At 38.1% G+C, this 13,158-nt stretch overlaps 1 protein-coding gene across 1 annotated transcript in view; it reads right to left on the reverse strand.

Annotated features, from left to right (window-relative positions):
- LOC129718726 (uncharacterized) overlaps window positions 1–13,158 on the reverse strand; it is a 463,725-nt gene that overhangs the window by 280,914 nt on the left and 169,653 nt on the right. The gene's annotated exons all lie outside the window — the stretch shown is intronic.

Consider the following 13,158-nt stretch of genomic DNA (forward strand, 5'->3'; position numbering starts at 1 on the left):
GGAAAAAAATTCAATAAAAATTTTTTGCACACGACTTAAGTCCAAAGTTTATTTTTCCGTGCTAGTTGAGACACTCATGTATCCACCCAGATTGACTGAATGTGGCGAGTATTACGTTTTACTATGTTAGAGCCACCCATAGTAACATTTATATTCCCATACATATATATATATATGAGCGGAAAAAAATTTGAAAAAAATTTTTTTGCACACGACTTAAGTCCAAAGTTTATTTTTCCGTGCTAGTTGAGACACTCATGTATCGACCCAGTATGACTGAATGTGGCGAGTATTACGTTCTACTATGTTAGAGCCACCCATAGTAACATTCATATTCCCATACATATTAGGGTGCCAGCCAAAATGGTCATCTCGAATTTCAAAAAAAATCCTATACAAAATGTTCACCTGCTCGAAAAAACACCCTGTGCAAAATTTCAGCTCAATCGGACTTAAAATGGGGTGGCGCAAAGCGATTGAAGTTTGGCTTTTTTGAAAACCGAAAATCACCCAAGGGGGGGGGGGGGGGTTCGAGAAATTTCGGTTTTCGAATTTTTTTTTTGATGCCAAATGACTTAAAAACGTATGAAACGTCGAGAATTGGTGTCATCTGAAAAAATTTTTTTTGCAAAAATTTGCTCTCTGGGTCGTTTTTTCAATTGTGGAAGGCGGAGCTCAAAATGTTTAGAATTTATCTTTAAAAATTGATCACCAGTCTCTCGAAATAGCTTGTATAATGATATACACTATAACTAGCATCGACTACATTATTTTTCATCAGGGTGGTTCATTTATTCGACATAGGGTGGTTCATAATATTGTGTAAAAATGAGTATAAAATAAAAAAAAGCACTTCGGTTCGTTTGATTGGTGTGACTTCTTCGACAAAGTTGTAGATAATAATTCTGTCTTTCTAAAAAAATTACACTCGAAAAATTATTCATTCAAAAGTTAGAAGAAAGATTAAAGACTAATTATTCAAAAGGGCTCATATTTTAAAAACTTGATTTTTTTTAATAAAACCTACGAAAGATTACCAAAACAGTGAAATCAGTCCGAAATTAAGAAAAATAAGTATAAAAATATTTTTTGAAAAAAAAAAGTATTTTTTTTTTTTGGAAGGAGAAAATATTATCTACAACTTTGCCGAAGACACTATGCCGTTTCGACTGCAGATATATTTTTAATTTCCTATAGAACACTCTATGAGGAATCAAGAATATTTATACAGTCAAAACGGTTTATTTGATTGGCATAGTGTATCTGGCAAACTTATAAATAATAACTTCGTTCCTCCAAAAAAAATGTACCCTGTGAAACAAAAATAAATTTAAAAAATATAACTTTTTTTCTGATTTCTCCATGGCCGGTTTCGTTGTTCAGGTAAATTTTCGTAGTTTTTATAAAAAAATCTTTTTTTTAAATGGGCTGTTCTAGATAATTAATTTATAACTTTTTTTTATTTTTTTTTTAAATTAGTAATTTGTTTTTAGAGTTTATATATATATATATATGTATATATATATATATATATATATATATATATATATATATATATATATATATATATATATATATATATATATATATATATATATATATATATATATATATATATATATTTTTTTTTTTTTTTTTTTTTTTTTTTTTTTTTTGAAAAACAAAACTATTATCTACAACTTTGCCGAAGATGTCACACCGCGCAAACGAACCGTGTTGGCTCTAAAAAATTAGCATTTTCCAATAGCTTTTCAAAAATGAGTTGTGGGTCAATAAATTGAACGAATAGCACAAAATGGCATCTTTTGCCTATAAAAACGTCTATGCAAAGTTCCAGCCAATGGGCACGTTCACGTTCTGATAATGTAAACTTGACAGAAAATGTATGGTCGAACTGTCAAAACGACGCAAACCCAGAAACAACGAGTCAATTGTGCTGCGTATCTGATTGAGATCCCTATACTCTCATTATCACTGAATAACATCGATACAGTCTTTTGTCCGATTATATAAGCCAGAGCACTGTGTGTTCAATCAAGTGTTGGCAAAGGACATTACTGTGGTAAATAAAACGAATAAATTGTCTGGTACAACATTCGAAAGACGAGTGCAAGAGTCTCAGAGAGTAGATTTTACAAACAAAGTAATATAACATATTCCATCAGTTTCCACCGTTTCATTTAAAAGTTTAAGACACTTGGAATCGAAAACATTTTTCAAATATCAAAATTCCATGTAGGGGAAGGGGTGATAAAATAGACACCCTAAGCCATTTCCCAATTTCCTCCACAGTTTAACAGTACAACTATGAGTCGATAGCGCACATTAACTGAGCCACTAATGGTAGATACAAAAAATAAGAAGAAGTACTCAAATATAGTATTTTTCGTAGTTTTCATGAGCATTTTCGAAAGTAGTTTTTTGGGGGTAAAATGGACACGTGTGGGTAAAATGAACATAGGGAGGTGGTAATATGAACACTTTGGGCGTGAACATTAATTATTCCTTTACAGATAGTAAAATGTTGTTCCATAGCACGTGATACACTTATGCATTCACCAACAGTTCAATTTTCACCGTTTGTCGTAGAATTAATAACAATATATGACCTTATCCGCAAGAAACTGAGGAATGGCGGAAGCTTTTTTTACGGACATTCCACATTCAATGATACGTTTAGCCGCGGTCATCTGTTCATTGGTCCGAGTTCACCTTTGCGTTTTCTGATATAAACACGAAGCATCTAGATTTTTCAATGGAAATTAACACAATTTTTTCACCATCATCATGGGCTGTCCATTTTACCCGCACATACAATCATGGAGAAAAAAATAAATGCACTTGCAGTGTTGGATGATTTTTCGTATTTGCGCAGTGATTTTAATTGTTGTATGATGTTATGTTACGTCATTAAGATCTGCAGACACTCTTTTTGAAAGAAGAACGGAGAAATAACTGGAGAAATTTCTTTGTCGGTGATTCCGAAAATTTTTTGCGAGAGTTAGTGTTTTTAAAGTGGCGACAAAAATAAATACACTATTGAAATATATATACAAAACAATCCAAATTAGCTTTATTTCTCTACATATTGTTAGCAAAGTGATTTTTTGCGATACAAAACTCACTTTCAAAATTTTGTGGCCTGTTTTTTGTTTTGTAAAGCCATATTCAATCTTCGTGGAATGTTTACCCCCAGGTTTTCACGAGTAGAAGCTGAACTAGCGACTGTCCGGCGTTCCATAAGTCTGTTTTATTCTTTGGATGATGCTTTGCAACCTAGACTTTCCCAACCTTCCATAGAATTTCTGAAGGATTTAAATTAGGAGTCTGCGCTGGTCAAACTAATAATTTTATATTTTTGTTTGAAAATTATCTTCGTGTTTTCAATACTGTATGTTTAGGATCGTTACTCTCCAGCGAAGAAGCATGTTTTCATTGGCATACGGAAGCATTGCGCTACGTAAAATATCTACACAGTCGTTAGTATTCATAGTCTAGCATCATCCAAAGAATAAAACAGACTTATGGAACGTCAGACAGGCAGCGTGAAATGCTAGTTCAGCTTCTACTCGTGAAAACCTGGTGGTAAACATACCCGGAAGATTGAATATGGCTTTACAAAACAAAGGACGAGCCACAAAATTTTGAAAGTTAGTTTTGTAACGTTAAAGGTCACTTTGGTAATGATATGTAGAGAAATAAAGCTAATTTGGATTGTTTTGTATAATATTTCAATAGTGTATTTATTTTTGTCGCCACTTTAAAAACACTAGCTCACGCAAAAAAAAATTCGGAATCACCGACAAGAAAATTTCTCCAGTCATTTCTCCGTGCCTCTTTTAAAAAGAGTGTCTGCGGATCATAGTGACGTAACATAACATGATACAACAATTAAAATTAGTGCGAAAATACGAAAAATTATCCAACACTGCAAGTGTATTTATTATTTTCTCCATGACTGTACATATTATTGAAAATTCCTAAATATATCGAGAAAATCATTTAAACAATTACTAACCTTAGATGATTTCTGCTGGTCAGTAGTCTGAGTACAGATATTTGCAGAAAAATTGTTATGAAATACTGTTTTACACTAGAAAAAACCTTATTTTTTGAAGGCCAAAAATAACATCACCACCACGAATGTACACGTATTTTTTGTTTTTGTTTATTATTTTGACTGTTCGACTGTTTCATGTCGCATACTTTGTCTCAAATAGCTTCTATTGTCTCTAAGATAAGGTGCCAAAGAAGTTTGTACTTTTTTTCAACGTAATAGTCGAGATTTAAACGGGTGTCCATTTTACCACCCCTTTTCATTTTACCCACAGTTCCCCTACCTCCCGTGTGTGATTTCGCAAATGACATGAAAGCATTCAACATTTTCAACGAGACACAATCTTAATTTTGGTTGAGATAATTTGTTTTGTAAAATTTTGCCATTTTACTTATAATTTTTCCAATTCAACATTGCCACCCTAACGACAATGATATAACAAATATTCTATTTTCAGGAATTTTTCTATTGGTATCCAGTGAAAAGTGATTTTTTTCATTTTATACTCATTTTTACACAATATTATGTATTCGATGCTAGTTATAGTGTATATCATTATACAAGCTATTTCGAGAGACTAGTGATCAATTTCAAAAGATAAATTCTAAATATTTTGAACTCCGCCTCCCACAATTGAAAAAACGAATAAGTCCCAGAGAGTAAATTTTTGCATTGCACCATAGCAGCAAGACACCCAAAACCATAAAAAGCGGCCTGTGGAAGTAATTTTATGAGCTTTGAACCAATAATTATAAAATTCTGTTCAATTAGTTATAGAATCCCTCAGTTTCGGAACATATCGTCGGAAAACCGAATTTCCAAAATTAGAAAAATTGTTTCAGGGCACCGTTCTACCACAGCTAAAAAGAATCGGTGCAAAATTAACAAAATATAATATGGTGGAAAGAAGCCATTTTATGCTGGGAGGAGTGATTAGAAGTGTTAGGTATTACCCGCTTAGTATATGTGGGTTTCCTAAAGATTTCGAATTCAAAGTGATTGGAGTTTTCAACAACGACTACATCTAAAAATGGAAGCCTGTTTGTTGTTTGTTGTTTTGTTCAATTTCCAAAGTGAACTGGATATTTTTATGAATACCATTCAAAATACCCAAAAAACTTTCCAAGTACCCCTGTTGTAAAATACAAAAAATATCATCAACATACCTCCACCAACGATCTGGTAAGCAGTCTTTTTCATTTAGTTTATTTTCCAAATGTGCCATAAAAAGCTCACATAAGAAAGGTGAAAGAGGATTCCCCATCGGTGCTCCTGTTGTTTGTTTGTGAAATTTCCCACGAAATGAAAAAGTTAAAGGGTATGTGCTTGAGTGCATAAACGTAGGCTTGCCGTGGGACTATGGCGGGTGTATAGATTTAATTCTGCCATAGCCATAGTATATTCCGCACACCAAACGTACAAATACCATACACAATAATCCATGAACATAAAAAAAACACATACACCTGTCGTAAACCACAGCATACAAATACCAATACCCACATGAACTGCCCATAAATGCATAACAGTCCCATGTTACTTTTTGATCACTTTTTGCTTAAGCCTCAAAAACTTCTTCACATACCCGGTGCTCTCAAAAAATCGCGTGAAAAAGATTTTTGTTGCTAAATTGGTTAGAAAAATTCGAATTTTGGTCAGTCCCATGTTACAAATAAATACAAAACAAGCTCAGTGCTAAAAATAACTAGCATAAAATTATGGCCACTATCACAGAAATACCAATTGAAGTACTAATAGGAAAAATAATTAACTTGTTGCCTATACAAGTATTCTGTCATAAATATATTTACCTTGGATAAATGTATTTACACACGCTCTACACACAAACACACACACGCTATACACACAAACACACACACGCTATATACACACACACGCTATATACACACACACACACACAAACACACACACACACACAAACAAACACACACACACACACACACACACAAACAAACACACACACAAACACACACACACACAAACACACACACAAACACACACACACAAACACACACACACACAAACACACGCACACAAACACACACACACACAAACACACACACGTTACTTACACACAGGGTTGATATTTGTTGACACTCTTGAGTGAAAGTGAAAAAAAGCATCCATAAACGTTATTTTTTTTACAATCCTTTCAGAGTTCTCCCTTCCCGCTTTTTGCATGGAAGTGAACTGTCAAAACACCTCATTATATTTCATGCGATGGAAGCAAGACAACAAAATCAGTTTATCAGTTAACGAGGCTTGTCAAGGCATCGGTCAGTGTCAGTGAAAAAGTGTTTCGGTGAGGTTCATTTTGGCTGAGTGGACTATTTGTTTTTCTTTTTCGTTTTGAAGTGAAGATCATTTGGCTGGATTTGTCGTTAAATTTCATTCCGTAACCGTGAACGATGCGCGCGATCTATTTCATCTGAGTTGAGTATAACAGCACGTTACTAGGACGAAAATCTAGTGTATCTGAAAGAGTGCTGCGATCATTGGAAGTGAAAATTGAAAATGATTGGCTCTAATTTTCGAAGAATTTTGCTGGGGAAAATGACTTTTATCAGCACTGCTTACACATACACACACACGTTACTTACACATACACACACAGTTTACTTACACATACACACACACGTTACCTACACATACACACACACGTTACTTACACATACACACATACGTTACTTACACATACACACACACGTTACTTACACTTACACATACACACACATACACGCCACTCACACATACACACACACGCCACTCACACATACACACACCCACACGCTACTCAGACACATACGCTTAATATACGACTTACTATACCTACGCTATCGGCAGCACCCAAACGGCTTCCAAGTCTTCCAATGGTCCCTTCCAACGGCTTCCATTAGTCCCCAGTGCCGTTCACGTCCAATTTCGGGCTGTATTCCAACAACGATATCTGAATTAAATTACCACTGGTGGGGTCCAACTCAGATCGAAGGGAAGCCGAACTGTTCGCCTTGACGGTCGATCAGGGAATGATCTTCTCTCAGCATGGATTGTCCTTTTATAGCGTCTCTCAGTTTGGGGAACTTGGGTGATTGGGGGAAGAACCAATCACGGGGAGGAAGCATCTTTGCTTTCTTTCTTCGTCGCTTGCGTTGGGTGATGAATGCGATGCCAATTGGCTGGCATTGCTAGCCAATAAGTGAATGCGTGAAATCATTTCGTCTATGTTTTTGAAGTCTGCGTTAGGGAAATATACCAATCGTATGAAAAATGTATGTGGATATCCGACCTTCAAACTTCTCCGCAATTTTCACGGAGTAATAGGAGAATGGTAACTAAAATTATCATGTTATACAAACCTTGTATATTTTAGCTTTCCAACGGTATATTAACTATTGAAATCGGAACAGTTGTTTGAGCGCTATTAGCGTCTTAAATCTTCCATTCCGCCAACCAAAAACGTTACATATTCAATACAGTTTTCACAGAATGTACCTTAGTATAGTGAAGAAAGACGTAGTCCCACGTCAAAATAATTATCTTCCATGCAAAGTCGAGTTAACTTCAAGTAACTGCGTACTTTAGTTTTCCAAGGGTTGTCACATTGTTGGAAGAGAAGCCAATCTTCCAAAAGATTTCACGAACACTAAGGACCACTCGGAAAAAGTGCTGTGACATCAAAAGAAACCATTATCTCGCCAGTGTTGATGCCCCCGATGATTTTAAATTTTCAACAAAATCTCCTGTGCTCTTAATAGATCGACTAGGAAATTTGTTCGGCATTGGTTGAAATTCCTTGACTAACCATTTTGCCAATTTTTCTGTTGGTGCCCCTACCGCAGAAACGGTTTCTCTCATTTCATTACCAGGTTTATGTACTTTAGGGAGACCCTTTATTCTAGGAAGAGAAGGGTTCGAAACACGAAGATTTTTCAAAGCGTCACCAAAAATAGGTTGGCATTCTTTGATAGTTTTTTCAAAATTTTTCACCATGTCGGCAAGGGGGTTGACTCTCTGTTAGGGATGGGCGAACGGCTCACGAGCCGTTCATATGAACCGGTTCTTAAAAAAGAGCGAAAGAACGAACGGCTCACGAAAAAGAACCACGGTTCTTTGAGCGCACCAAAACTGTTTGGTTCGCGCGAACCCGAAATTTACCGAGACAACACGAACTGCCAACGCTCGTGAATCATTTTGAACCAAGAGCCGTTCATATGAGTCGGTTCAAAACCGTGAGTGAGCGGTTCAGAGCCGCTCTTGCAAAAGAGCCGTTTCGCCCACCCCTACACTCGGTTGCCAGTCTTCTCGCTCCGCTGACACACCTGTCATGACCTGCGCAAGGTCTATAAATATTCACGAGCCGTTCATATGAACCGGTTCTTAAAAAGAGCGAAAGAACGAACGGCTCACGAAAAAGAACCACGATTCTTTGAGCGCACCACCAACTATTTGGTTCGCGCGAACCCGAAATTTACCGAGACAATACGAACTGCCAACGCTCGTGAATCATTTTGAACCAAGAGCCATTCATATGAGTCGGTTCAGAACCGTGAGTGAGCGGTTCAGAGCCGTTCTTGCAAAAGAGCCGTTTCGCCCACCCCTACTCTCTGTTGCCTGTATGAGCCATTATTAATTTTCTCCAACATTTGTTGATCGTAATCATTTTTGTTCAAAATAACAATTTTATTCCCCTTATCAGCTTTTAGATAGAAGACAGGTTTATTACGCAATTCTTTGATTGTCTGTAAGTCTGTGCTATTATTTACAAGACGTGGACATTTTTGACGTAGAACTACGTTTTACTTTAGCATACCACCACAGGGATGCAAACTGAAAAACTGGGACGAAATTTGTCCCTTTTCAAATGCTTATAGGTCGGTTGGTTTTCAACCGATTTCCTTCATTCTTGCAGCAATCGGTTGGAAAATTATACACGCATCTGCCTAAATGCAGGAAAATGTTGTTTGAATCTGCGAACTATTTCACTATTGCAAATCGTCAAGCCTTGTTGAAATGAAAATAACGTCCTCTCATTGGTCGTTTGCTGGCTTTCCCTAAAAAGGTCGACATACCTAGTTAGCCGTAGCGTAGCAGTTTGCGCCAGTATCAGCTAGTTTGCCGAATTTGCTTTCGGCTTGAAAAAATCATGATTGATTATGCGAACTATTGTACTATTGAAAATTTCAAGCCTTGTTGAATCGACAGAATAGTATAATTATTTAGCCGCATCGTAGCGAATTGCGGAAGTAGCAACAGCGGGTTGCGCCAATAAACAAATCACATCACGTATCGAAGCAGCAGCGAGGTAGCACCAAACGTCTCGATATACCAGTTAAGGGCTTCGGCCTTCTTCCCGCATTAAACTTTTGCTTTATCTTGGCAACAACACATTCTGTGCTGAATCCATGAAAATACAATCTGTCGCGGCCGTCTTATTTACTAAATGCGAAAACAGCTTTTACAGATGTTGAACAACAAAATGCCTTTCTCAAGGCAAATAAACAAGTAATTGTAGGTTAATAATTTTTTGACAATAACACAAGCATTCTGTGCTGGATCCTAGCAATCAAATACTGTCGCGACGCGATCAAAAAATTTACTTTATTTATTTACCTAATACACCCACTGTTGGGACACTACAAAGGCTGCGATCAGCATAACCGATTTTGAACAACAAACTGTTCTGCTCTGTTAGAACGCCTTAATTCGACTTTACAGGAATAAATTGAAGTCAATTCAATCAATCAGCATGAACAGAATTTCATCGTCTCCCAGCTGCTCAGTTGCAACATGATGCAACACGCAACAGCGAGCAAACGAAATCGCTTGATGGTACAAACGTTGCGTGTGTGAGAGCACAATCGGTGTTTATTCGCTGTATACAAAAATCAAATGCGAATTGTGGAATAATTTGTCTAAAGAACATTAGAGAATGGTAAAACTGAACAGAAAGGCGTGGCCTATTTCGTAGAACCTTTGGCTATAAAAGAGTGTTTCTGGTAAAACCAGCTGCATTCATTAGTCGGAAGGTGAGCTGGCTAGACCGTCCACAACGTTGACAGCAGTAGCAGCAGATATCAGCACTCAGCGGTAACAGCGGATTGCAGCGGGTTGCGCCTGTGGTTTCCTTTAAATCAAACAAATCACTTGCCCTGTGGTTGGTCACCATCATGGGCGCAACTACGGGGGGGCTAGGGGGGGGGGGGGGGGCTGAAGCCCCCCCTAGAAAGTGTTTAGCCCCCCCTAGAATTTCCCAGAGAATGATTGTATTCAATATATCTACATTCCATATTACTTATCAGAGCATCAAAATCAACACAAATTGAGATGTCGTCATTCATTGGCTAAGAACTAGTTCTGCACCCAGAATCGATTCTCAACCCTTGCTCTCCTTCTCACCTTACCAGTCAGACGAGAGCTGTAATAACTCGTGATGTATCAAGAAGTCGCCATTTTACTTGGTTTTGGGCTGTGTTTCACCCGTTCCCCAGACGTCTCATCACCCGCAAGTCTCTTTCGATCTGGTCGAGCCATCATGCACGCTGCGCCCTTTAATTTCTTGTGCCGGTAGGGTTGATGAAGAGAAGTGATTTCACAGGGTTGTCGTCCGGCATTTTTACGATGTGACCGGCCCACCGCAACTCGTTGTCTTTCGCCAGGTGTGCAATGGGGTTCTCTCCAAGCAGCGCTTGTAGCTCATGGTTCATGCGCTGTCGCCATTATCCGTCGTCCGCTTGTGCTCCACCGTAGATAGTCACCTTCTGTTCGCCGATAGGCACCTTCTGTTCGAAAACACCAAAAGGACTTCCGTAGAGGACTACCGGTTATATCAGGGTTTTGTAGTTTTTTGTATCGAAGTGGTCATGTCCGATCATCACCGTGATAGGTGCGTACGTTCTTAATGTCTGAGAAGAACGGACCGTCGTTGAGAACGTGGTCAATTTGTTTTGCTGCACGTTGGTCGAGGAAAGAAAGGACTTTGGACTGCTAATCCGCGGGAAGCTGCGAAGTTGGTGCATAGCAGGCTGTGCGGGCCGATAACCGGCTTATATAAGTCTTTCCTTCCGTTCATGTCCCCAACGACGATCTTGATGTCTCTACGCGAGCAGCTATCGTGCCTTGCGGCCACAAATCCACCGTACCTTCTCTCCTTTCCGTCAAAGCTCCTGGAGCGCAACGATCCGGGATCCGGGTCGTTAAGCGATCTACTGTTACATGTACTGAGCTTCTAATCGTCGTCCTTAAGCAGGTATTAGACGACGCAAATATTTGCTATTTTTGGTACGATTTTTATTTGCACAAAATAAATTCTGTATTAAAAAATAGCAAATATTTGCTTCGTCTAATGCCTGCTTTATTTCGTCGGCTGGGTTTTGAATTCTTGATTCTCCGTAGTTTGTTGATTTTAGTATGCTGCCTTACTAGTGCTGCGATGCCTAGTCTCGCGACGGAGCTGCCGCCATAGATGTAGCTGGCGAGACACCGCATTTCATAGTTCAACCGTCCGGTCCGGATCAGTCGCTGTTTGAGCCGCCCTTAGCCTGTGGGGTAGACGCGCAGACAAGCTGCTCTCTAAGGAGAACAACTACCCCTTCCTGTCAGCATACGACCAAGTTCCCACCGGTTGACCGGTTTTTCCTTGGTTGCTCGTATCCCAGTCGGTACCACGTGGAGGTAGGAATAGGGCATTATGCCTTGAACCACACTGGGCTCTATTTTAATCTAACTAGTACGGGTGAACTGTTAAAAAACAATGCCCAGCCGTTTACCAAATCTGGCTCTCCTCAATAACGAATCAGTGTTGCTGAAAGAGCTTGGCGTTGACGGTGTGTTCAAGATATTCAGTACATCTTCGGAAATTCTATCCCTAAGTGATTTGTTTCTGCTTTTACGATACTATTTTAAGCGTTATTAAATAAGCATATACAAACTCTTTTTTAAAATGACATACATGAAAACTAGCCCCCCCTAGAAATTTTTCTTAGTTGCGCCCATGGTCACCATGTCTCAGGAGCAGCGCGGTTCTTCTCACTTCTCAGCGTGGGTCGTCAGACTGCCGTTATTGCCCCACTACTGAGGCAGCATAAAGGTTGTCATCAGCAAATCCAATTTTGAGCAGTAAAATGCCTTTCTCAAGGCAAATAAAGAGATATTTGAAGGTTAATAATTTTTCGACAACTCAAGCGAGCAATATGTGCTGGATACTAGCAATTTAAATCTGTATCGGCCTTCTAATTTACTGAATGTGAAACAGCTTTTACAGCTCGTGTTTTCAGTGTCTTTACTCCCCCACTGTTGAGGCAGCACAAAGCAAGCATTAGTAGACTTTATGACTCATCAATGAAACACTTACAACAATGCATTTGTTAATAGTGTGCGTAGTTCTACGTCAGTTATGCAGTCGTGTCTTGGATACAACCTCCTTCTTTTTTTAAATTATCCAAGAAGGATGTGCGCACTTCACTAATTTGTGCGGTGGAAAAATTGCAACCACCCATCCCACTTTCAATATCAATGATTGCCTGTTCAACATTTGGTTTAGAAGAAACAGCAAAGTTGAGGCCTTTGTTCAAAAGATTTTGTTGCTGTTGTGAAAATTCACACGAAGATCGATTGACCACAAAATTTTCTATATATTTTTTCTTAGTTGTCTTTTTACTACTCTTATATCGTAAAAACAACTGGTTAATCTTTTTTGCACCCGATTTTCGTTTCCTTCCCCCCTCACACTGTTCTGCAACTTTTACTTTGGTTAGGAATTCTGGGAACCCAAAGGGAAACTCTTTGGCCAGTTTTAAATGAAGGGAGTAGCACTCTAAAATTACTGAATTTAATTTACTATAATGAAGTTTTATACTATTTTTTATCCATTCCAATTCCATCTTCTTAATGAGAAAAGGAGGAGTTAAAGTTCTAATTTTAATCTCATTACTTTTGGGAGTCAGTCGATATTTGACACATTGCTTTAGAAAAGCTATGTCTTTATGAATTCTTGCTATTTTCTTCCTCAACCCCAAAAACTTATTTGGCTCAAAAGGCTTGAATGCCATGTTCAAATTTATTCACTTCTGTTCGAGCGTCTT

This window comes from Wyeomyia smithii, chromosome 1, assembly GCF_029784165.1.
Source record: "Wyeomyia smithii strain HCP4-BCI-WySm-NY-G18 chromosome 1, ASM2978416v1, whole genome shotgun sequence".
NCBI lineage: Eukaryota > Metazoa > Arthropoda > Insecta > Diptera > Culicidae > Wyeomyia > Wyeomyia smithii.